The following is a 26,863-nucleotide window of genomic DNA, read 5'->3' on the forward strand; positions in this document are numbered from 1 at the left end:
AAAAGAGAAACGCATCGTGTACACGAGTGACGTGTTTAACTTCAAAGTTCAGATTTTTTTTTCTATTTTTTTGGCGAAGCCTGTTAACCTAGAGAGAAAAAGAGAAAGAAAAGAAAACTGCTCCAATGTTTTTACAACTTGACAGCTACGTAGGTCACGGTCAGCTGTAAGAAAAATAGTGTACTTCCGTAATGAGGTTGTTTGGGCTCTGAAGTATATTAAAAAAAAAAAAAAAAAAAAAACCCCGCTCGCATATAAAGATAACAGGATACCCGTCGTTGGACGGGTACTGTTCTAGTTAATATAAGTTATATTAAAAGAAAAAAAAAATTGCACCACTTCTATGTCTACCTCCTCCGCTACCTACCCACACGGAGATTAAGATTAAAGATACACACACCGCTGATTTTGATTGAACCGGAGGAGAGCTGCCCCCCCCCCCAGTCAGGATCCTGGGACCCTGGACCCTAATAAATTTCCAAGAGAAGTAACAAATACGTCAATAACGCAACAATTCGAAGATAAATTTCGATAGGTGCTGGCTACGCTAGACTACAGTTTTTTCTTTTGTGGAAATTTCTACCAATCTATCCTTACATGCCAAGTTTAGGTTTTTGTATAAATAAAATAAGTTTAATAAAAATAATTTTGTAAAATTATTTCTATAAAAAATATTTCTATAAAATAAATTTCTGAAAAAAAAAAAAAAAAAAAAAAAAAAAAAAAAAAAAAAACATTCCTGAACAATATATATTTCTATAAAAAATATATTTTTGAACAAATTTTTTTTAATTATTTTGAAAAAAAAAATTGAAAAATTCTATTTCGATAGTTTTGTTTCTTTTTATTCGCTCTTCCAAATGAATTAAAACAATTGGTTCTATTGGTTTCAGCTTTAACAATATTATAAGCAAACTCGTTATAAAGCTACAACTTGGTTTAATTATATATTTATTAAAATTATACTATGAAGTAATTATTATAAACTCTAATATAATTTAATAATTAAGAAAATTTAGAAAACAGGAAAATGTTTTGTATTTTGTTGAACCAAACACGTTTGATATTTAAATGTGTATCAAAAGCTTTAATTCAAAATTTTAATTCTTTCCTTATTTTTTCTCGTCCTCAAAATGAATTAACGCTCTTTATTTCTTGCGTCAGTTTTTTGCAAAATAATTTTTTTCCTGTCATTTTACAATCAATGATATTACATAAGCAAGGTAAGTTATTGCATCATTTCGTTGTGGCAATCACGAAAAAAATCGCGATGAAAAATAGAAAAGACAAAACTAAGTGATCCGTAATAATGCGTACTAAGCCGCACGAATCCGAGGATTGACGAGAGAACTTAGTTTATTCTTTTGAAACAGTTTTTATTTATATTAAAGGGGAAAAAAAAAAAAAAAAAAAACACGAACGAGAACACTTTACCACTGTGAATTAAAAGTTTCAACTTGGAAATTTTCATTAGGATTTTCGAAGTTCGGCGATGCAATGTTGAAAAAGAAATTTTGTAAAGAAAGTTGGCTATAGTGTCCATAATATAGATGGAGAAAGTAGGGGGGGGAAGAGAGAGGGAGATGGGGAGAAAGTGTTGGGGGGGGAGATATGGAGAGAGAGGGAGATGGCGTTAACATTTTTTAGATATATACAAGGAAAAAATAATTCAACTATTCAGATTACTTAAAACATTACAAAAACAGAGGAAAACAAAAAAGTGACAGAAGTAAAAAAAAAAAAGAAAATAGTCCGAAGAAACCAAATAATTCCGAATAATCCAGAATAAACTATTCACATAAAAAATCCGAAACAAAGAATCGCTTATACTTACATTTTTTTTTTTTTTTTAAGTAATACAATCCAACTGCTGTGTTACAATCCACAAATCGATTGAAAATAAAATAAAGATTCGCGCAGTTAAAGTGTAGGCGATGTCCGATAATATTGAAAGATGGTTACGTAATTCATGATAAATACCTCAAACTAAATGTCAGGAAAGTAAATAAATAAAAACAAACTAGAAACACGCAAGTGTCAAGTCGGGCTTGTGTCGAGCGTGTTCGTATATATTATGAACAAGTCATTTAAAGTAAATAATGAACTAACTAAAACGCGCATGAAAACTTCGAGAATGTGTTCCGGTGGTGGTGGATGGGGGAGGGAGGTTGACGAAGAGGATGAAAAATGATGACGCGTAAATAAGGATTGACGAGTGAACTTGAATATGGCATTCAACTTTAGGGAAGGGTTAACCCAAGAGGAAGAGAAAAATAAATATATATGAGAGCAGGGACGGGGCGGCGGATTTATGACGCAACATTGTGAGAGAGAAAGAATGAGAGAGGCTATTCGAAGTTATCTAATGATACCCCCCTTCCCCCATAATAACACTCCTAGAAATGAGTCGTCGTTGTTGTTGTAGTGGCGGCGGCGTTATAGTCGGCTTTTTATACGTACGCGTTATGAAAGATAGTTTGTTTTTATTCGGAGGATCGAAAAGTAGTGGAGAGAGAGAAAAAAAAAGCGAAAGAGAAAAAAAAAGCGAAAGAGAAAAAAAAAGCGAAAGAGAAAAAAAAAGCGAAAGAGAAAAAAAAAGCGAAAGAGAAAAAAAAAGCGAAAGAGAAAAAAAAAGCGAAAGAGAAAAAAAAAGCGAAAGAGAAAAAAAAAGCGAAAGAGAAAAAAAAAGCGAAAGAGAAAAAAAAAGCGAAAGAGAAAAAAAAAGCGAAAGAGAAAAAAAAAGCGAAAGAGAAAAAAAAAGCGAAAGAGAAAAAAAAAGCGAAAGAGAAAAAAAAAGCGAAAGAGAAAAAAAAAGCGAAAGAGAAAAAAAAAGCGAAAGAGAAAAAAAAAGCGAAAGAGAAAAAAAAAAGCGAAAGAGAAAAAAAAAAGCGAAAGAGAAAAAAAAAGCGAAAGAGAAAAAAAAAGCGAAAGAGAAAAAAAAAGCGAAAGAGAAAAAAAAGCGAAAGAGAAAAAAAAAGCGAAAGAGAAAAAAAAAGCGAAAGAGAAAAAAAAAGCGAAAGAGAAAAAAAAAGCGAAAGAGAAAAAAAAAGCGAAAGAGAAAAAAAAAGCGAAAGAGAAAAAAAAAGCGAAAGAGAAAAAAAAAGCGAAAGAGAAAAAAAAAGCGAAAGAGAAAAAAAAAGCGAAAGAGAAAAAAAAAGCGAAAGAGAAAAAAAAAGCGAAAGAGAAAAAAAAAAGCGAAAGAGAAAAAAAAAGCGAAAGAGAAAAAAAAAGCGAGAGAAAAAAAAAGCGAGAGAAAAAAAAAGCGAAAGAGAAAAAAAAGCGAAAGAGAAAAAAAAAGCGAAAGAGAAAAAAAAAAGCGAAAGAGAAAAAAAAAGCGAAAGAGAAAAAAAAAAGCGAAAGAGAAAAAAAAAGCGAAAGAGAAAAAAAAAGCGAAAGAGAAAAAAAAAGCGAAAGAGAAAAAAAGCGAAAGAGAAAAAAAAAAGCGAAAGAGAAAAAAAAAGCGAAAGAGAAAAAAAAAGCGAAAGAGAAAAAAAAAGCGAAAGAGAAAAAAAAAGCGAAAGAGAAAAAAAAAGCGAAAGAGAAAAAAAAAGCGAAAGAGAAAAAAAAAAGCGAAAGAGAAAAAAAAAGCGAAAGAGAAAAAAAAAGCGAAAGAGAAAAAAAAAGCGAAAGAGAAAAAAAAAGCGAAAGAGAAAAAAAAAAGCGAAAGAGAAAAAAAAAAGCGAAAGAGAAAAAAAAAAGCGAAAGAGAAAAAAAAAAGCGAAAGAGAAAAAAAAAGCGAAAGAGAAAAAAAAGCGAAAGAGAAAAAAAAGCGAAAGAGAAAAAAAAGTGAAAGAGAAAAAAAAGCGAAAGAGAAAAAAAAGTGAAAGAGAAAAAAAAGCGAAAGAGAAAAAAAAAGCGAAAGAGAAAAAAAAAGCGAAAGAGAAAAAAAAAGCGAAAGAGAAAAAAAAAGCGAAAGAGAAAAAAAAAGCGAAAGAGAAAAAAAAAGCGAAAGAGAAAAAAAAGCGAAAGAGAAAAAAAAAGCGAAAGAGAAAAAAAAGCGAAAGAGAAAAAAAAGCGAAAGAGAGAAAAAGCGAAAGAGAGAAAAAGCGAAAGAGAGAAAAAGCGAAAGAGAGAAAAAGCGAAAGAGAGAAAAAGTGAAAGAGAAAAAGTGAAAGAGAAAAAGTGAAAGGAAAAATAGAAAAAAAACAAAAAAAAAAAAAACAAACTTAACAGCAAAACACAAAAGAAGTTTTGTTTACCGAAAGAAACAAAAACATTTATTGCAGTTAAATATTAAAATTTCTGCGGCCTGTGAATTTAATTTGAAACAACAAAAATAGGATTACATCACTTCAAATTTGTCGACGACGACGGATCCTGGTTAGTTCAATAGTCAAGATTCGGGCTTTTAATTATCGGAACATTTCTTATGTGAATTTTTGCCAACATCTTTAAATCCTTTAACGTTTGAGGTGCGAGTAGACACAAGAATGAAAAATGGATGTATCCCTTCTTTTAAACGCTTGTCGCAGATCTCGCGAAATACAGGACGAATTAACAGAGTAGGTGTTCGTATCAGTCGTAGATACGTCCTCGGCAGTCAGTCCTCCTACAGTGGACTCGTCGTAGCTGCCGGTCTGAGGCAAGGTTCCACATTCCCATGATTTACCGTTTCTTTAAGAAGGGATTAGATTCGTCCCTGGGTATGCCGACTAAGCTGGCCAGACATGCTTTATAGGTGAACAGGATTTTCAAACCTTCGCTGAGATAAAAATATAAATGAAGAGAAACCGCAATTCAGTTGGTTGGGCTGATTGAAAACTATAGATTGAACGATTAAAAAAATCCCCCCCCATCCTCGGATTCCGAAACAATTACCAATTCTCTTCCAAATTCTCGATTCTTTTAGAAACTTCTAAGTATTTAGTTATTAGCTTCTTCCCTTGTTTTCCCTTAACTTTCGCCATTTTGTATTAGAAAATGGCGAATCTCGTTACTAACTAAAGTATTATTTTTTTTATAAATACAAAACATTCATTTGTACAAGCTACCCTTTTCTCTCAAATAGAGTCGTATTTTTGTTTTTTGCTTTCAGCGGATTATTATGGAATAGACACTAATCTACCAGATAAAAAATATTTAATATTTGTAGGGGGGGTGCTCAGTTTTTAATGCAATATTCCAGTAAATCGATCACCCATTTTAAAACCACTCGACGTTTTAAGGCCAAATTCCGCAAATTGAATGCGCGCGCAGAAACAAACATGGCGACCAGTGAAAACAATGTGAAATACATTAGATGAGAAACGTTTTAATATCGTGAAAACTACTTATCGGAGGAAATTATTGATAGTGGTTATAGATGGGGTGTTTCTTGGCCAAACTTCTCACGAAAAACACCCCATCTGTAACCATCATCAATAATCTGTGACTAAACGTAGATTCCATCAACAAAGTTTCTTTCTTAGAACCGCACGCCTGTAGAACTCTTCCGTTTACCCGTTTTCCAACTGACTACAATATGCTAATCTTCAAGTCCAACGTAAACAAGTTCTTGATGAGCCGTCCCCTTTAAGTAATCCAATTTACCAAATTTCCACTACTAACGATTGCTACGATATTATCCCATTGACTACCGTACATTCAACCCTTATCCTCGAGTTGCTTCCGAGCCTTGATAAGTGACTCCTTTGTCAAAAAAGAAAAAATACATAATTTTTAATATCTAATTATAATACATAAGAACCAATGGGGGCTCTCTCTACAGTGTTAGAGAGCTACTTACACCTGACAGTATCCTATACCTCTATAAGGTCACCATTCACCCATGTATGGAGTACTGTTGTCACATTTGGGCTGGTGCATCTGCTACTTGCCTCACTCCTGGACAGTGTTCAAAAGAGTCGCTAACCTAATAGGTCCTGAACTATCATCTAGGCTTTAGCCTCTGTCCCATCGACGAAATGTTGCATCCCTCTGCCAGTTCTACAAGTACTTCAATGGTGAATGCTCCGACAAACTACAAGCCCTTGTACCCCGTCGACGTGAATACCCCCAACAAACCCGATAAGCAGCTAATTCCCACCCCTTAGAAGTTAAAGTGTAATGTGAACAGACATCTTGCTGCACAACTCCATTGTATCCCTGCAACTTATGTCCCTGAGAGTAGCCTCTACTTTAAAGTGGCGCTGTGTCTTGTTTGGGGTGAAAATTGAATAACTATAATAAAATACAATAGTTTTTGTTTTTATCCAAATATCACCGACAAGAATATGCCGTAATTGAAACAATGGTAAGAAAACTTTGGTATGTCATAGTCTAATGGGTAAAACCCCTCGAATCGTCATGTATTTACACGTAAATATGCGTCATGAAAAGAAAGCAAACGTTACTTAGTAGCTTGGGGGGGGGTATAAGAAATTAAAAAAAAGTCATACGTTGCACTTATGGGTGTTTAAATAAGTTTTTATTTCGTATGATATAGCAAAAAATAAAAATAAACAATTTCCTAATTAGTAAATCAACCGACATACTGGCACAGATCAAAGATGGCCGATAAAGAAGTAAAATCCTTTAGCGAGTTATCTACCGTATATTTCGACGTACATTTTCTTATACAACCGATATATGATAAATTTATGAAAATGTGTTCGAATTTTGTGCCTCGTGTTATCTGACGGTCACCTTATACACCGAAATATACGGTGTATCAAATATTTTCTTTTCCACTACAGTTTAATATTTGCTTTTCTACGCAAATAAGTTCGCATAACAAGATTAAGGGCGTATTTACTGTAGTTCCCGAGGGTTGGTATTTTAAGTACGGAAAAATCTTCTCGCTTTAAAATACGCTATGATGTAGTTGTCCTTATAAACAGAACATAAAAATAAAGGGTCCTAATCTACATTTATTTTATCGCAAATAACTAGACTTCCTTAGGAAATAAATACATGAAATATGAAAATTCCATGTCGCAACAATTTCCTCTTTCTATCCGGCTTTTTTATATCAGAAAAAGACCTATATGTTCGAAGAGCCACGAGATATGACATGCCCTTATTCAGTCTCGAAAGAAAATGGATAGCCCCTGTCAGGATAGTTGCGCCAATAATTGTGAGGCAAGGGTTGCGCAATTCCAACCACACCTATCCTGAATCGACACTGTAGTCCAATGGCAAGGAAAAATGCTAGGCGACTGGAATTCACAAATTCCACTCGTTTTAGTACTGACCAGGCTCAACGTTGCTTAACTTCGGGGATCTAACGAGAACCGGTGTGTCAACGTGATTATGCCGTATATGTGAGAAAGAGACAGACAGACAGACACACGGAGAGAGAGAAGCTTAGCGGCCTGAACATTAACTTAATTTAAATAAGATGTTAGTATAACCAATCTATTACCAAGATAGAAGTATGGTATGCCGCCATCTTGGAAATCCTATCATATTTACTAATTTGAAAAGTGTTTTTCTTCAAATTTTATGCGTAATATTGAATAGAGTTTAACGTCATATCCTTAAACTTAAAAAAAATTTTAAAAAAAAGTAGTATTTGGGTACCATCAGCTAGAATCGAAACCTAAACGCAAGATTGCAGCATTCAAACGCGACACTCATGAACTGATATAAAAATAAAGATGAATGTATAAAATATATAACGTTTTTTTTTTCAATTTTGACCGGCTAAAGACCCATAAAAGAACGGTCCATAAAAAGTCTAGTACTTGTGCATTTTTGCCACCGTGCTGAAATAACCTTGTTACTTTAAAAGCCATTCTTAACATGCGGAGGGGAGGGTGTTTTGTAACTATTCTGTGCTTCCACCTAACAATTTAATGAAAAGACATTGTGAAGCTTGCATTTAACCTGGAAAAAAAAAAAAAAAAAAAAAAAAAAATTTAAAAATGGTGCGGTGGCAAAAGTGCACAATCACCAAAACCACAAGCATTTGAGACCCTCAGCGCCACTCTGCAACTTTTAGTTACGGAAGAGAGAGAGAGAGAGTTTGGAGATATAGAGAGACTAGTCATAGCGAGTTTTATAAATTATATTAATTCGGTAATATATAACACTAGCTGTCCCGACTCGGCGTTATTCGGTAGTGTAATTTACTAGCAATTTGTTTTGCTTGTTTTTTTGAATACATATTTTGTGTCGATCGAAAGGGAAGTAACTCCCGTTTTTTTTTTCTTTTCAAGATGGTGACTATTTGGAGATAATTCAGACTTAGATAACGTTTTTTTTATTATTATTATTTAAGGGATTAAATAGCGTGGTTTTATTCTTGGTATAATGCACTTATCTATAAGCTAATTTAAGGAACCAGGAGCAAATATATCTTTGTAGACATTAAACAATTTATAACAAAAAAAAAAAAAAAAAAAAAAAAAAAAAAGGGCCAATTTTACTTTATATATTATACAGGTTTAGGTAAACCGTAGTTAAATATTGATGTAATGAATAGAAATTAAATCCTGCAGGCCACGCTTGGTGGAGCGAGGTGAACACGTGCCTTAAATTGCATACCTCATTATCAGTTATTCAAACTAGTCATGTTTACATAATTAATTATATAAACTAAGTTGGAAAAAGGCAAACGTGATACACGATCAAGAAGGGCTCTTCGATCAATATTTATTTTATGATCCTTGTCATTTCTCCTCTCCCCGCCGCTTACTACCCCCCCCCTCAAAATATTTCAAGTACAGTACCCGCTGATTTTAGCCTATAAAGAAAAAAGCCTGTATTTGCTTTAACTTGGCACTGGCGGGTGTCTGGTGATGGGGCAAACCGCAAACTCCATTGCACCTCTGCGATATTACTTTGGCTTAAGACCCGAAGCGCAACCCCGCTGCGCGCGCTCACACACGCCAACAAGAGATGGCCCTCCCATCCTCTCTTACATAGCGTTCGTTATTCAATAAGATTACCTCACTTTTACTATTTTTACTTCCTCCCCCAGTTCCAATCGCCAGCACCGCCCTTCATCACCTTCAGGTGGACCGTATAAATACAGATCGCAATCAAACGAGCCATCCGGTCCCAACCAGACCAGCCCCGTTTGCCAAAAATATCAACGCGAGTAAGGGGACTGACAGCGCGTTGCACATTAAGGTCAGATTGGGCTTCTTAGCAAAGCAGAAAGAATCATTATACATTACATATAACAAAAATAAAAATAAAAATGTTTCTGGGGAGGGACGGAGAGGCCATCGAGTGTAGTTTTATGTGAATTGAATATTTTTCCAGACACGTGGGTACGGCTGAAGTTGACTAAACAGAAAATTGGAAAGAAAATAGTTAAACTGAAAGTTTTTAGCCATTCACAGCCGTTTTCAAGAATTTCGAAAATACTAAAAATTGCATTAGAGGATAAACGTTACTACTGGCGACATGAATTATTTTTTTTATATATATATATAAGAAATACTGTTAAGAAATTAGGCTATAGACAATTTACTTCGTGCCCTTTTTGTGTGAAAATATTTAGTGCTTCTACAGAATTGGGACGAGATTTTGTAATCCATAAACGGAGTTTTCAGATAAAACAATGGTTTCAACTGAGTTTTTTTTTTTTTTTTTTGGTCAATTTTAATAGGTTTCAATGGTAGCTTCCAAATTATACAGTCGAAATTACTTGAGTATTACTGAATTATTTAAAAATACTTTAATCGTGTTAGCAGGTGAAAAATTGCCGCCATCTTGTTTTTATAAAAGGAAGCGAAACGAAACCATAAACAAGGGAAGTAACTCTAAATTTGTAATGTGACTAACGCAAAACAAATAAAACATAACATGAAGTGCGTTTCAGTTTGGTTTTCATTTAATATTTTTTCATAATTGTTTGATATAAAAATAACTGTTGCCCTATCAATAAAATAATGTAAAAATAACATATACAAGTTTTTGCAACTGTTTGAATTGCCTCCCTTGTGACTAGTGTCTCACATAAGCATACATGATAGTGTCCTTCAAATTCTATTTTCTTTAATTTTCTACCTCATCGATTTTCGTAATTTTTCGATGCAATCATCTTAAAAATACGGGTAATACGTAGATACTGTTTTCATGTGAAGTTCAATATTGCGATTTCTGAAATCTCGTCCTAATAGTGTAGAAGCAACAAATATTTTTACGAGATCAGCGGGGTGCACCCGGCCTTAAAATACGCTTAAATAGATTTTGATTCTTGCAGATTTCGTATCATAATTCTCTAATATTATAGAGTAGCAAGGCGACTCGAGATTGAATGAGGATCAACGAATGATCCGCACTTCTAATACTTTTGTCGTCAAAATCTGTGAAATCGTCCATTTGTCAATCAAATCAATCGATTGCCTGCTCTAATCAGTAACCCACCGCGAGGAAGCTCACGTGACTCCTCGCAGCGACTGTTCACAATTCATTGTACCTATTTACAATGCCTCCCCACGGGACAGAGACACCAGGGTCGTTTTTTTAACGTGGAGAAAAGGTACAAAAATAAAAAAAAAATTATCTCAGTAGTGAAGGACGAACTGGAAGTGCCGCATCTGAAGAACAGATACTACACTTTGAGCTTGACCAAAAGGCCAATTCATTGTAGTCTACATCGCATTTTTGGAGAACCTATTGTTGATTTGGAGATTATATAATGGCTTCAATTCAAAATTAAGTCAAGTATAATTGTTCAATTGTGCTTTAAACAGATTTGGAGCGCATGAGTTAAGGTGCCGGGCACTTTTCCTTGTGCCGGGATAAAACTTCTCAAATGCACTTGTAATGTTAGGCTGTTAAAAAGTGTTATTTTTTTTTTATTGAACGGTTCCTTTGTAAATGGAAGTTTTTTTGATTGTCAATACTTATCGGAGGTATTGCGATACAACACCTAAGAACACTCCCAAACGCACACAAAATGTCTATTTCAGATTATACATCCACATACGGTACTGTTTCGCCGTTTCAAAGCTCATCAGTGCGGCTAGATAGGCAACTACCCCAAGCCAGGATCGAAACCCGATCACCCAAACGACAGTCGGAGCTTCTAACCGTGGCGCTCTACTTATATATAAGTACCGATTTGAAAAGTAATTAAAAGAAAAACAAAGACCGATGCCATCAGCTTAAATCGAAACCAAAACATTTAGCTATCAAGTCGCGTTCCCTACCGTTTGAACTATTGACATAATTAAAATCAAACCACTTTAAACCAGGAATGAATTTGCTCATACGCAGAATACAAAATATGTCGGCAATTTGAAACGAACAGTTTGCATTTCAACTTGCCACTATATGTACGTGGTATCTCTCCATCCAAACAAAGATTTTACTCGTTATAAATCATCCTTAGTGTATGATTATTTCCTGTTGATTCCAGTGTTATGTGATCGCTAGAATAAGAGTTTATCGGTTAAATATTTTCAGACACATCTCTTATCTATAGAGATATGAACATTTGAAGATACCGTAAATATCAGTTTGGGACAAAGTATACATCTTGTTAAGTTGGTAACTTTTTTACGGCTAAAGATGGCAATTTTTGACATTTCACTTCTAGGAAAGAAGGAAGACCGGGCTAGGGATAGAGTTGATTACGTTTACACACCGGTCTTCGTCAGGTCACTGAAGTTAAGCAACGTTGAACCTGGTCAGTAGCAGATAGGTGACAATTTGCGAATACTAGGCGCTGTATATGTGAGGATCTAGACACCTCCCTGCAAGAACTGCAAAAAATTTAACATTCCTAACCGGAATATGTGACCGGGAATATTCCCTCGACATTTCCTCTTTTGGAGAAAGCCGGTTCAAAACCCACTTGAAGTGAATGCAACTGTCATAAGGTTAATGAGCCGACTGCATTTTGAAATAGAACGGTAGACGTATTTATTTCTCTTCCGCCGCGAGAAATGAGATACGAGGGTCGGTAAGCGGGATTGAAAAGTCATCACCCCCAGAGGGGGAGTTCTCTGAACTCGCAAAATATGTCGGTGCAACCCTGTCGGCATTCCGCGATAATGGCGCTTAATAAACTAACCCCTTCTCAAAAGAGAAAACTCAAAGCCTGGCAAGGTGGACAGAACCAGCAATCATCATCATGCCGTCCTTCATAGCTGAAGATGTCTAGTCAGGGTCGCAGTACTTTATTCTACGGTAATGCAGCAGTCAACGCTCGATGTGGAAAGTTGCCCCAGTAGTTGCGCATGAGTGGTTACCGGGGTTGTGCCTTCGGTAATGTTTTGGTTCAGACTTAACCTTCACTTTTGCCTTTTATAAAGGCTATTGCGCTAGCAACTTCGGTCTGCTGCTAACTCCTCCCCATTATGAGCGGTCGTGTTCATTGCCTTTAGGTGGCGCTTTATCACATCCTTGTAGCGGAGTTTCTGCCCACCAATCTTTTTGTACCCATTTTCCATCTAATAAAAATTTGTGGGATGCGATAGTTTTCCATTTGGGCCACATGTTCAGTCCATCGCAGTTGTGTAACTAGAATTACATCGCATCAACAGAGAACGGGTCATTACTGGAATGGTCTAATATCTTGTTTTGGGAGCCAAGGGACCCCCCCACACACACACACACACCATGAGCACGGTAGATGACACATTCCAATAGTTCTTTATGCCAAGACACAAAAATTACATTCGCCTGTAGGCCTTGCGCAGGAGGAAATATAGCATTAACAATTAGTAATACTTTTTAGTAATATTTTTTAAATACCCAGGTTATCATTACTTATGACGCAAACATTTCTCGTCTACATTCGGAAGGTATTACGCCAGATTCCTAGGATTCAAAAAAAATCTTTAATCAGATTTTTTTTTTAACGGAAATAGGTCAGCTGAGTAGGCAGAAGGGTTCTCATGCGATCGGTATCAACGGACTCCCCCTCCCCGCTCTGATGCTACACGTCACTTTTTCTCTCCTTCGGCCAGTGGATGAGAAATCCTTCACGACAGAGACAATTTGAGTTTGTACTACTATACAGATTCGAAAAAGTTGTCAAAAAACAAATATATAACAATGGAAAATTAAAAATGGCGTCGTACTGTTGAACACGGTAAGTTTGGGAAAATGAGTTAAAAATAAAATTTATACAAAATACTGCTAGAAACTCAATGTTACCGTGATATACGTTGACCTATATTCGGTAAGTTTTTAACAGTATTTTGTATAGCTTTTTTTAAATTTTATATTTAACTCATTTACCGTGTCAGAAATTTCGTGAAAAATATTGAACAATTCCACCCCGTCTTTCCAAGCTTATAACTCCTCGAAAAATGTAATTCAAGCCCCCCCCCCCTTTTTTTTTTTTTTTTTTTTTTTTTTTCAATTAAAGGAGCAAGAACCAAGGTTTCATTAAAAAAAAAAAAAAGTGGTTAAGAAAGGTTTTAAACTTTGGACTTTACAGGTAAATTTTTAAATAACACTTTGTTTTAAATTTGAATATATTGATCTTTTATCTTCAATTTGTGATATATAAAACTGAGTAAATTATTTACTTTTTAATAGACACTTGAAAATGGGGAGGGGGGCGTGAATTTAAAAAATTCAGTTTGTCTAAAATATTATATTCGGTTTATTGGAAAGAGCATAAAATTTCACATTGGCCCTGAAAATATCGTAAAAATTGAATCAATAAAAAAAAATGATTTTAAGTTTAAAAATTGAAAAATACTGAGCTCGTAAAATTCAATTTCATTACTGTTTTTTAAAGAAATAAAAAAAAATATATTTCTATTACTTTTAAAACAACTTCAATAGTTTATTTTGGAAGTATAATCCATAAAGAAAATAACCCACTTTTAAAAGAGAAATTACGAGGGTTTTTTTTTTTTTTTTTTTTTTTTTTTTTTAATCGCAGTTTTGTGTTACGGGTGTCAAATTCCTACAAAAATTGATACACCTAGTCCATTTGTAATTTTCAAATACATAGGCATACGCTATTTTTCGAGCAGAATAAACACGTTGCATTAAAAACTCTAAAATGATCCAGTTAGGTAGAAAGGTAACTTCTCTTGCCTTTGATAACTATTTGTCATATATATATATATGACAACTTTTTCGAATCTGTTTATATTAATACAAACCTGACAATTTTTGTTCCTATCAAGAGTACCCCTTTTGGGGAGCTGGATTTTCCCGATATTGAAACACGACCTTGTGTCTAACTGCCCTCGCGGAGAGCCAAGTGAATAGGAACTTTTAAAAAAGTCTAATATAAATAAATTAAAATATTAAAAAAAAAATAAACAAATCATATTTCGGTGCTAATGCGCTTATTGATCCGCGCTATTTTTTTAAAACCGTATTTCCAAATTTAAAGTTTTATGGGTTTTTTTTTTTTTTTTATTCAATTGCAAGGTTAAAGTACAGAATATGTACAAAACACCCTCTCCCAATGTTAAGAATGGCTTTTTAAATAAAATTATTTCAGCACGGATGAATAAGCGCATGAGTACCAGAAAAAATACGTTTTTTCTCAGAAAAACTGAAAAAAGTGCTTATTCAGATTAGGAATAAGCAAAAATGGAGAATGTTTCATATTGTACCAACTTGTCATGGAATGAAGTTTTATATTCCAAAAATCAAAAAATTATCTTTTTTTTTTTTTAGGAAAAATAAAATTGCTGACTTGTTACTGATAAGTTACAGACGATGTTTTAGAGATAAGGGGAGGCAATCAGTGATCGCTTTTAGTTTTACGTGCATTAGAGTTGTCTGCCAGTGTCCTGGACGTTTTTTTTTTTTTTTTTGTCACCCTCATCAAAACAGTAAAATGTGATTTTCTTTAGTAAAAATGATACTTGATAAAATTACGTCATTTTTGGAATATTTCATCTTCGTGTCGTGATTGATATGTTCATAATACAGACATTCAACGAGATAACTCAAGCTAAATAATTGAACAATTCAAAATTTTAAAGCGTCTTCAAAGAGTATAAGAGAGAGAGAGAGAGGGGGGGCGCATAAGGTGAAACAAGCCAAAAAGAAAAAAAAATGTTTAATTTAGCGTTTGTTTCTTTAAACATCGGGTTTGTATTACTGTACACAGATTCGAAAAAGTTGTCAAAAAACAAATATATAACAAATAAATGTTATCAAAGGCAAGATAAATTACTTTTCTACCAAACTGGTTATAATTTTCGTGTTTTTATTCAATTTAACATGTTTATTCAGCTCGAAAAGCATACAGTGTTTACCGATATATTGGAAAATTCAAAATGGCGGGCGACTCTCTCTTTAACATAGTAAGTTCGGAAAAAGGTGTAATAAATAATAAACTAGACAAAATACTGTTAGAAATTCGCTCAATATATGTTACCGTGACATAAGTTGACATATATTCGGTGGTTTTTAATAGTATTTTGTATAGTTTATTATTCATAACACCTTTTCCCGAACTTACTATGTTAAAGAGAGAGTCGGACGCCATTTTGAATTTTCCAATACATCGGTAAACACTGTATGCTTTTCGAGCTGAATAAACATGTTAAATTGAATAAAAACACGAAAATTATATCCAGTTTGGTAGGAAAGTAATGGTAAATTTTCAGATTAGGTCCACCTCAACAATTTACTTTTAAATGACGACTTTTATAGGTTTTCGGCTATGCTGAATACGAAAATCGTATTGAATTTTTGCAGAAATAATTAGTTATCGAAATATAAGTTGTATTAGGCATTGTATTCTTGGTCGGCCATTTTTTACGCGCGTGCGCGCGCGCCATAAACAAATCTACTCATCTACGACTGACACTGCATGCGCGTAAAAAAAAAAAGATGGCCGCCAAAAAAACAATGCATAATACAACTTTTTATATCTCGGTAACTAATTATTTCTGCAAAATTTCAATGCAAATTTCGTACTCTGTATAGTCGAACATCTTTAAAAGTTGTCATTTAAAAAAAAAAATTGTGGAGGTGGACCTAATCTAAAAAAATATCAATTATTTAATTTTGAAAAGTATATTTTCAGTATCGTAAAAGTAAAACAAATTGCGATACTCGTGCAGAGTGATTATTCGTGCTAAAATAATTTTATTTAAAAAGACATTCTTAACATGGGGAGGATGTTTTGTACCTATTCAATTGAATAAAATAAACTTTAAACGTGGAAATACGATTTAAAAAAAAAAAATAGCGCGGATCACTCTCTGCAATCTGCATTAGCACCAAAATTGCTGGTCCTATTTTTTTAATGCGATATTTTTTTTTTCAGCACACTTATAATTTAAATAGCTTTGAAATATATTTTTATTGTATATAATATTGATAAGTGTCTGATTGGATCTTGTATGCGTCAATTTTTTATTTTTCAAACATAACTTAATCTGTAACACAATATTTTAGCGTGTGTATATGTTGGGAGAAAAAAGTGTGCTTCTACACAATATGAACAAAGCTAACCAATCTTGCCACATTAAACTAAAAATCTAATAGTTTGGATTAAAAAATATATATTTTTACGACCTGTCCCAGCGTAGTATAAACACCCCCAATCACGCCATGTTAACAGCTTTCGGAATACCCCCCCCCTCAATATCACCATGTTATGAATGGCTTTCGAGGTTGAGGTGTTTATTCTTAAAGCCGTTCTTAACATGGGGAGGTTGGTGTTTATAATCTGCTGGGGCACTCGTAAAAATTTACCAAAAATATCTTCGTATTGCGTAGATGTTTAGGGTTTGTATTACTGTACACACAGATTCGAAAAAGTTATCAAAAAACAAATATATAACAAATAAATGTTATCAAAGGCAAGATAAATTACTTTGGTTGAATTTTACGGTACATAAACTTCTATTCATATTAATCGAAATACCGATGTCAACCGAACGAGTCCCTATCATTGATCACATAGTTCGAGGATATTTGTATAACTAAACTGCAAAGCTACCTGTTTGCAAAAGTGATAAATTATCAATAAATGGTTTACTTTTTAATATTCATGAAAAAAAAAAAAAAAAAAAAAATTAAGCCAACGTAAATAAATTAAACATGTTATCCGCACTTTGTAAGAGAAAAGCTATTTTTAAAAAAAAGGGTTTGTATTACTGTACACAGATTCGAAAAAGTTGTCAAAAAATATATATAACAAATAAATGTTATCAAAAGCAAGATAAGTTACTTTTCTACCAAACTGGATATATTTTTCGTGTTTTTATTCAATGTAACATGTTTATACAGCTCGAAAAACAGTGTTTACCGATGTATTGGAAAATTCAAGATGGCGTCTGATTCTCTCTTTAACACGTTAAGTTTGGGAAAAGGTGTTATAAATAAAAACCCAGATAAAATACTGTTAAAAACTCGCTCAATATACGTTACCGTGACATAGGTTGACATATATTCGGCGGGTTTTTAATAGTATTTTGTATGGTTTTTTTTATTTATAACACCTTTTCCCAAACTTAACGTGTTAAAGAGAGAATCAGACGCCATCTTGAATTTTCCAATACATCGGTAAACACTGTATGCTTTTCGAGCTGAATAAACATGTTACATTGAATAAAAACACGAAAAATATATCCAGTTTGGTAGAAAAGTAACTTATCTTGCCTTTGATAACATTTATTTGTTCTATATTTGTTTTTTGACAACTTTTTCGAATCTGTGTACAGTAATACAACCCCCCCCCCCAAAAAAAAAAAATATATGCTGGCCGCCATGTAACTATTCACGCCTAAGGGGGTACCTTAAATTTTCGTTCCATTTTTTTATAACAACCGTAAAACATTTTTCTATAGTTTTGCCCCCCCTCTCAAAAAAAAAAAAAAAAAAAAAAAAAAAAAAAAAAAAAAAATCAAACTTACATAGGGTTTTCTGCATACATAAGATTTGAAATAAATCTAAAGGAAATTTTCGCTCAAAACTAGCAATTTTTGCTTTTTGTAACAAAGTGACATAAGTTTGTTAGGAATTGTTTTTCGAAGCTACCGCGACTGTGAAACACACACACAAAAACAACCGTATTGAAGAGACGGCGTTCTTTTTGTATGGAGGCCCATAAGAACATAAGACGAGCAGGGGGAAAGGCGGTAAGCAAGCGAGAGAGAGAGAGAGGGGGGGAGGAGGAGAGAGAGGGAGTGGTTACGTAGATTGACAAAGTTCACATCCAATGCGTTCCACGGAAACACTTGTGTTGGTTAGGGGTGTGCCAAACCTGTTAGTACCCGGCATCTTTTTAGGGGGAAAAATACTTAGAATTTGCTCAATATATGTTACCGTGACATAAGTTGACATATATTCGGTGTTTTTTAAATAGTATTTTATCTAGTTTATTATTTATAACACCTTTTCCCGAACTTACCGTGTTAAAGAGAGAGTCGGCCGCCATTTTGAATTAATTCAATGTAACATGTTCATTCAGCTCAAAAAGCATACAGTGTTTACCGATGTATTGGAAAATTCAAAATGGCGCCCGACACTCTCTTTAACACGGTAAGTTCAGGAAAAGATGTTATAAATAATAAACTATACAAAATACTGTTAGAAATTCGCTCATATGTTACCGTGACATAAGTTGACATATATTCGGTGTTTGTTTAAATAGTATTTTATCTAGTTTATTATTTATAACACCTTTTCCCAAACCTACCATGTTAGAGTGTCGGGCGCGGGCGCCATTTTGAATTTTCCAATACGTCGGTAAACACTGCATGTTTTTCGAACTGAATAAACATGTTACATTGAATAAAAATAAAAAAAATAAAAATGTATCCAGTTTGGCAGAAAAGTAACTTATCTTGCCTTTGATAATATTTATTTGTTTATATATATATATATATATATATATATATATATATATTTTTTTTTTTTTTTGACAACTTTTTCGAATCTGTGTACAGTAACACAAACCCGAAATAGATTACACGCAGTGGCGTGCAAATGTCTGATGTCCAGTGTTAAGTTCTTGATCGTTTTTCCTAAGTCCTACTACTGCGAAATATGAGAAAGGGTGGGTGTCGTTTGAATAGATAAAGGTGTCCCTCTCGCGATCTGGATACCCTCGCCTCGTACATTACACGTCGTGCAAAATAAGATAGCGATTGTTGATTCAAACGGATGTCGTAGACGGAGACGTGTATTGGATCTATTAAGCATTCTTTTAATACATAACGAATGCACACAACAACGGCATGTGCAGAAGCAATGCCGTCTCGTGCGTCGTTAGTCTCGGCTTCTAGAGAAAAGGGTAAACGTGGGTCAGAGGTCATTCAATCACATCGGGAAAGCACAAAAGAACGACCTTTTAACGTTGAGTTTTTTTTTTGTTTTTTTTTAAATATAAAAGAAAGGAAACATTGCTCATTGGAGGACATTGTCTGCTGCGCTCACGTGGCTAAGGTCTAAAAATACCAGCGTTCAGCCTGAACACGCTAAAGTTATAACATTTTTGGGGTGGCACTTACTGATCCGTGCTATTTTTTTAAAATCGTATTTTCAAGTTTAATTAAAGTTTTTTTTTATTTTTTTTATTCAATTGTAAGGTTAAAGTACAGAATAGGTACAAAACACCCTCCCCATGTTAAGAACAGCTTTTTTAAATAATAACGTTATTATTTCAGCACGGATCAATAAGTACATGAGTACTTTTTTTTTATTTTTTTATTTTTTTTTTTTTTACTTGAATAGCAAATAAAATGGCGTCTTAAGATGTGCAGATCCATGACAGATTGAAATTTATTTTCTCCGATGTATTTTTAAATAAATAGTCGACGATTTTTGACTAGTAGCAAAGTGTAGGATCTGTTCTGACACATTCCGCCACTGATCAGTGATGGAAAACTCCAAGAGATAAATTCTATTTTAAGGATCTAATCCAGATACCCCTCCGTTTTTTTTTTTTTTTTTTTTTTTTTTTTTTTTTTAGGGAAGCTGAATCTCCCCCCCCCCCCACTCTCCTATTAAAAACAGACCTTTTATCTAACTACCTTCGTGGGGAAGTAAATAAAAGCAACCAGCATTGTTAACTTTCATGCTTAAAAATAACTATAAAAAAATAAAATTGATTAAGCAGTTTTATTTTTTTTTTTTTAAATATTAATATTAGAAAAAAAAAAAAAGTTTTGTTTATTCACTTTTTCCGACGATTATTATAGATTACTGACTTAACGGCAGTGTTCTTAAATAGGCTTTGCATCGGAATGTTTACGTATCGATAATTGATAAAACCCGATGAAAGGAGGAACAGGCGATTTTTCCCACGTAATCTCTTTTGAAAAATCTCAAGCCGAAAGGCATGGTGTAACACTAGGTTCTTTGATATGACGGGGGCTGCGTTCGAAACGATTATTTGTTTAAAGCACAATTGCACTATGATACTAAACATTTGAAATAAGGCCAGACATAAAATTAACACTAGGTTCTTTGATATGACAGGGGTGCGTTCGAAATAAATATATAGTTTTAGAGCAAAATTGAAGCGTGACTTGACTTTTTATTTGAAACTAATTCAAACGTTAATACCTATTAAACTTTAATATATATTAAAAATAATTTCATGAAAAATCAACAGTAGGTTCTCTACAATGCGATGAAGGCAACAACGTATTGTGGATTAAGTCACTGCAGGGAGGCATGTGAAGCCTTCTCCCGGTACGCCCCGATGAGTCTCCATACAATTAGTGCAGACAATCAATTTGAAGCAAATGTGTAGTTTAGCGGCGTAAATTATTTGACAGACAAAAAAAAAAAAAAAAAAAAAAAAAAAATTGTGTAAAACACATTACTATAATATATAATGAAATAGAACCCGAAAAAGTTTTCAACATTTTTTATTAGACTAAATATACGACAATCGAGTTGTCATGGTTTTTAAAATTTAGCCTTTCTAAGGTTTGACAGATTGGCCTTTTTAAGGCCAAATTTAGCCTTTTTTTACGCACTTTCATTACAAAAATCGCGAACAAAGCAGTTTCAAGAGCTTAAAAAAAAGGCCAATCTGTCAAACGTTTGTAAAGTTAAATCGCTTGTATATTTAGTCTAATAAAAATGATGTAAAAATAAAAATTGTATTTTATTTCAGCCTTCTGTGTTTTATATAAAAAGTTTTTATAACTTTGTCAGTCAAATAATTTACACCGCCAAATTTGATTAAAAAAAAAAAAAAAAAAAAGGGGGGGAGATTTCACCGATTTCGATAATAAAAATATAAGAACGTGAATCATTCATTGATCATTTAATCCTGGACAACGTCGGGCCTCCCTGTTAGTAACTATTTAAAATTCACGTAAATATCGATTTTGAGGGAAGTAGCCACTTATCAAATACAAGTGACTAACATAATCCGATGAAAAAAAAAAAAAAAAAAAAAAAAAAGATATCGGGGGGGGGGGGGGCATTGTTAATGTCCACTAATCAAAGACTAATGAAGGGTGGATATGTGTACTATTATATATTTGATATGAACTTTATTTTTTTTTTCATTTATTTTTTTTTTTTTTCTTGACACATTTAAAAATGACGATTTTAAGATTTTGGGTCTGTTACAAACGAATATAAGACTTAAATTTTGCGAAGTCAAATAGTTTTGAATATTAAAATATTTTCCCCCCAATCTATTACTTAAGAACTGTAAACTCCGCTGACATTTAACATGTGCGGGAATAGAAGTTTTGTAACACGCATCAGCTTGGGGGGGGGGGGAAGAAAATCATTAAAAACAATGGATTACATTGGATAAAATTCTTGGCCTTCGGGACAAGCTCAAAGTGTAGTATCTGTTCTTCAGATGCTGCACTTCTTTTTCTTGTTCTTTCGGTGGAGGAGAAATCCTTCACGACTGTGACAATTTTTATTTTTGTACCTTTTCTCCACGTTAAAAAACGACCCTGGTGTCTAACTCTGTCCCGTGGGGAGGCATAGTAAATAGGTACATTGGATAGAAAGGCCTTAATATCCAGAAAACTGTCTGCGCAAATTTTAAATGTGATATTTGTTTCAGCATACGCGAAAACTTATAAGTCGTCATTTTAAAAGGTGAGCATCAAGTTGGAAAGTTTTTAAACATTTTTCCCCGTACTGAAATAACGTTATTATTTAAAAAGCCAATCTTAACATGGGAGCGGAGAGGAGGGTATTTTGTACCTAATCTGTACTTTAACCTTACAATTGAATAAAAAACAAAACTAAAGCCAGTAGTTTTTGATTATTTTTTTTCCAATTGCTTTTTATTTTAAAATTCATGTCGGTAATTGATTTTTTTTTTTTTTTTTTAAGAATTTCAGGTAAAAATGTTGAACGTCAATTGTGTCGGGGGAAAAATAATCGCGTCATCGACTAATAACTTGCTTTTGTGAAATATATTTTGAGTGAAGTTTGGAATAAAGGTATTATTTTACGAGTTGGGTATATCAGAATTTTTGTAGGAATTTGATACCCCTAACACGAAACTGCAAATAAAATATAAAAACCTCGTAATTTCTTTTAAAAGGTGGGTTGTTTATTTTCTTTATGGATTATACTTCCAAAATAAAGTTGTATAAAAAGTTATAGAAATATTTTTTTTTTTTAAATAGTAATGAAATTAATTGAATGTTACGAGTTCATTATTTCAATTTTTAAACTTCAAAAATCTATCAATTTTTCTATAGATTCCATTTTTACGATATTTTCAGGGTCAATGTGAAATCTTATTCTTTCCAATAAACTGACTATTTTAGACAAACGTTTTTTAAAATTCACGCCCCCGCCCCATTTTCAAATGTCTATTAAAAAGTAAATAATTTATGTACCAAAGTTTTATATATTACAAATTGAAGATAAAATAAATATATTTAAATTTAAAAAAAAAAAAAAGTAGTGTTTTAGAAATTTACCTGTAAAGTCCGAAGTTTAAAACCTTAAACACTTTTTAATGAAACCTTGATCCTTGCCCCTTTAATTGAAATAAAAAAAAATTAGGGCTTGAATTACATTTTTTGAGGAGTTATAAACTTCGAAAGATAGCGGGTGGAATTATTCAATAGTTTTCACGAAATTTCTGACTTGAGTGTTTACTCTCGTAAAAAAAAAAAATAAAATAAAAACTATCGTTTATTATTCATAGTTTAATGATCGGACACAGGTGTTTAAGACGGTAAACTAACCGATTCTTTGTCATGTGAAGCATACGTATTTAATTATGTCGAAAATAGTACTATATCCAAAAATTACGAAAATTCATCGAATAGAAAATTATAGTTAAATATATATATATTTTTTTTTAAGGAAACTGGGTAAAATGCATTTTTCTTAGACATCATAAAGTGAATAGGGGCATAATTTGGAACGAATATTTAGATTACTTGTTTATGGCAATATGTTCTGTAGGGATAGACTTTATTTTACTAAAAACGCAATAGTTCTACGCGATGAAATTTTATAATTCTTATGTTAGGTGACCATTTCTATACACGTAATCGTGCGCATATTTTCGCCACAAACAAGTGTTTCAAATATTAAGTCATGTAATTGTATGTTATCGTAGGTGACCATTTGTATACGCGCAAGAATTCAAAAAACATCGCGACAATTTTTTGGTTTGTTTATTTTTCGGTAACACTTAATATTACGTTTTTCGAACCAAATGAAAATTTTATACTAAATAAAAAAAAATACTAAAAACTTAACCAGTCAGTAAATTATCTTGCCTTTAACATTTATTTTAAGTTTTTCGTACCTCTGGATTGGAATACTTCATCCTGGCATCCATTTTGTTAAAATCTCGATGTTTCTAGCATATTTACACATTTCAGGGGCCTTTTTTCTTTTCTTTTTTTCTCTCGAGATAACATGGATAACTGAAAATGCTTCGTTAATATTTTTAAAGACATTTTTATCGTTTATATAAATTATATTACATTCTGTCTTAGACAGTCGAAACTTGTCAGTCGTTAATATTTTTGTTTTGATAAAAAGAATAAGAATCAAGATTTCAGGATGCGATACCCAAGGACGCAATTTAGCTAATTTAAAATTGGCTTACAATTAAGTTTTCCTTGGCCTTTTGGTCAAGATCAAAGTGTAGTATCTGTTCTTCAGATACTGCACTTCTATTTCTTGTTCTTTCAGTGGAGGAGAAATCCTTCACGACTGAGACAATTTTTATTTTTGTACCTTTTCTCCACGTTAAAAAACGACCCTGGTATCTAACTCTGTCCCGTGGGGAGGCATAGTAAATAGGTACAATTAAGTTTTTTTTTTGGGGGGGGGGTACACAAATCAGGGTTATAGGTAATTGTAAGCATGAAAATTGGCAGCTGTTTTTATTAAATTGTTAAGTGAAAGTACAGAATAGAATAGTCTCCATGTTAAGAATGGCTTTCTAAATAACATTAATTCAGCACGCATCAATAAGAGCACGAGTACTTTTTATTTTTCATGAATAATTACAAAAAAAAAAACTTACTCGACGAGAAAAAGAATCTTATTTTATTCAAACATTATTAAAGAGAAAAATAAAAATTACTAATCTCCGGCCAAAAACAAATATTCAGCAAAATATATATATATATATATATATATATATATATTAGTCCGAAAAGCGCAAAGTTTAACCAAAATAAAAAAAACAAAAAAGCCACACATACAAATTTCCGGGTTTGTATTACTGTACACAGATTCGAAAAAGTTGTAAAAACAAATATATAACAAATAAATGTTATCAAAGGCAAGATAAATTACTTTTCTACCAAACTGGATATAATTTTGGTGTTTTTATTCAATGTAACATGTTTATTCAGCTCAAAAAGCATAGTGTTTACCGATGTATTGGAAAGTTCAAAATGGCGGCCGACTCTCTCTTTAACATGGTAAGTTCGGGAAAAGGTGTTATAAATAATAAACTAGACAAAATACTATTAAAAAAAAACACCGAATATATGTCAAGTTATGTCACGGTAACATATTGAGTGAATTTCTAACAGTATTTTGTCTAGTTTATTTATTACACCTTTTCCCGAACTTACCGTGTTAAAGAGAGAGTCGGCCGCCATTTTAAATTTTCCAATACATCGGTAAACACTGTATGCTTTTCGAGCTGAATAAACATGTTTAATTGAATAAAAAACACGAAAATTATATCCAGTTTGGTAGAAAAGTAATTTATCTTGCCTTTGATAACATTTATTATATATTTGTTTTTTGACAACTTTTTCGAATTTATCTGTACAGTAATAAAAACCCAAATTTCCTTATCCGGAATTTCGAGATTTTTGACAAAATGAAATTATCCAAAATAGGTTATCATTTTCGGGTTGGTATTACTGTACACACAGATTCGAAAAAGTTGTCAAAAAACAAATATATAACAAATAAATGTTATCAAAGGCAAGATAAATTACTTTTCTACCAAACTGGATATATTTTCCGTGTTTTTATTCAATGTAACATGTTTATTCAGCTCGAAAACCATACAGTGTTTACCGATGTTCAAGATGGCGTCTGAGTCTCTTTAACACGGTAAGTTTGGGAAAAGAGGTTATAAATAAAAAACCCGATAAAATACTGTTAAAAACTCGCTCATTCAATGTTACCGTGACATAGGTTGATATATATTCGGCGGGTTTTTAATAGTATTTTTTCTAGTTTTTTATTTATAACACCTTTTTCTAAACTTACGGTGTTAAAGAAGGTGTGAGACACTGAGACGCCATCTTTAATTTTCGCATACATCGGTAAACACTGTTTTTCGAGCTGAATAAATGTTACAATGGATAAAAACACAATAATATATCCAGTTTGGCAGAAAAGTAACTTATCTTGCCTTTGATAACATTTATTTGTTATATATTTGTTTTTTGACGACTTTTTCGAATCTGTGTACAGTAATACAACCCCCCCCTTTTTTTTTTCTCGATACTTTCATTTTTAGTGCCGTTATTAAACTGTATAAGTACCAAATTTTAAATAAAAATGCGGGTTTTCATTTTTACTCGTAAAAGTTTAAACCAACTTTATATTATCTCCATCTTAAAATATAGATATTTAAATTTACAAAAGGAAAATAAAAGTATATAAAGAAAAAAAACACGAACATTAAAAGCAAAAACGTACAACTTACGCACACACCGCCACACCGTATAAACATTCTTGTCTCTCTAACGCCACTAGACGGGTTTTTAACTTAGTGACATAAGGGGAAAGCCTAAGTGTTACGGAGTAATAACAGCTTTTTTCTTTTCTTTTCTCTTCTTTCCATTTTCTTTTTCTTTATTTTTTTTTTTTTTTTTTTTTTCCCAAGAGCCTTATATGTGTATTTTTTTGTTGTTTTTTTTTTTTTTTTTTCCTAGTAAAGGATTGGCTGTTACGATATTTTTCCCTTTTTTTTAATTGGATAAAAATTGCGCAGGTCGTGACGTCCCGAAGTGGGGGGAGAAAGTTTGTTGAGGAATGGGTCTCCATCGTAAGAATGTCCGTGCGTATTTCAAATGACGACGTTTACAGGTTTTCGATTATCAATCGCATTTAAAGTTTATAGAACAGAAGTTGCAATGATTTTTCAATTTATTACGCAGTGTTTGAAGTTTCTCCGAATTTTCGGATTTTGTAATCTTGAAAAAAACAACAAAAAAAAAAAAAAACAGAGAAAAGAATATTCTTTTATTTTCTTTAAATTTCTTTATCTTCTGATCAGTAAGGGCGGAATAAAATTCAAAAGTTCGCATAATAATTACATGAATAATTCTGCGCCACGAACCAAGTGCTGTCAAGAATTGTGCATTTCAACGTACTTAAAGAAATAAACGGTAAGATGGACAACATCTTGAAATTGGGAATATAGACTATTGTCATTTATTTGCATATGCTCCGTAGTTACACCGACCTTCATAAATTAAAGTACTGGTTTACATAAAAAGTGAAATATAATTGAATAAACATTTCCCAGTGTGTGTGTGTGTGTGTGTGTGTGTGTGTGTGTGTGTGTGTGTGTGAGTGTGTGTATCTATCACAAGTGTGTGTG

The 26,863-nt window shown here is 32.9% G+C and overlaps 1 protein-coding gene across 4 annotated transcripts in view; it reads right to left on the reverse strand.

The window, feature by feature from the left end:
• Positions 1-26,863, reverse strand: part of LOC145279940 (uncharacterized) — a 149,538-nt gene that overhangs the window by 37,102 nt on the left and 85,573 nt on the right. Inside the window, exon 1 of one of the 4 annotated variants that reach the window (XM_080131526.1) lies at positions 25,957-26,092. The exons of 1 other annotated variant lie outside the window; for it this stretch is intronic. The gene's annotated coding sequence lies outside the window, so the exon portion shown is untranslated. Of the gene's footprint in view, positions 1-1,834; positions 2,327-25,956; positions 26,093-26,863 lie in introns of those variants that run through there. 2 more of the 4 variants (XM_080131528.1, XM_080131530.1) reach the window with 2 other exon arrangements.

The sequence above is a fragment of the Euprymna scolopes genome, chromosome 7 (genome assembly GCF_053919585.1).
Source record: "Euprymna scolopes isolate OS-2025 chromosome 7, ASM5391958v1, whole genome shotgun sequence".
NCBI classification, from domain to species: Eukaryota; Metazoa; Mollusca; class Cephalopoda; order Sepiida; family Sepiolidae; genus Euprymna; species Euprymna scolopes.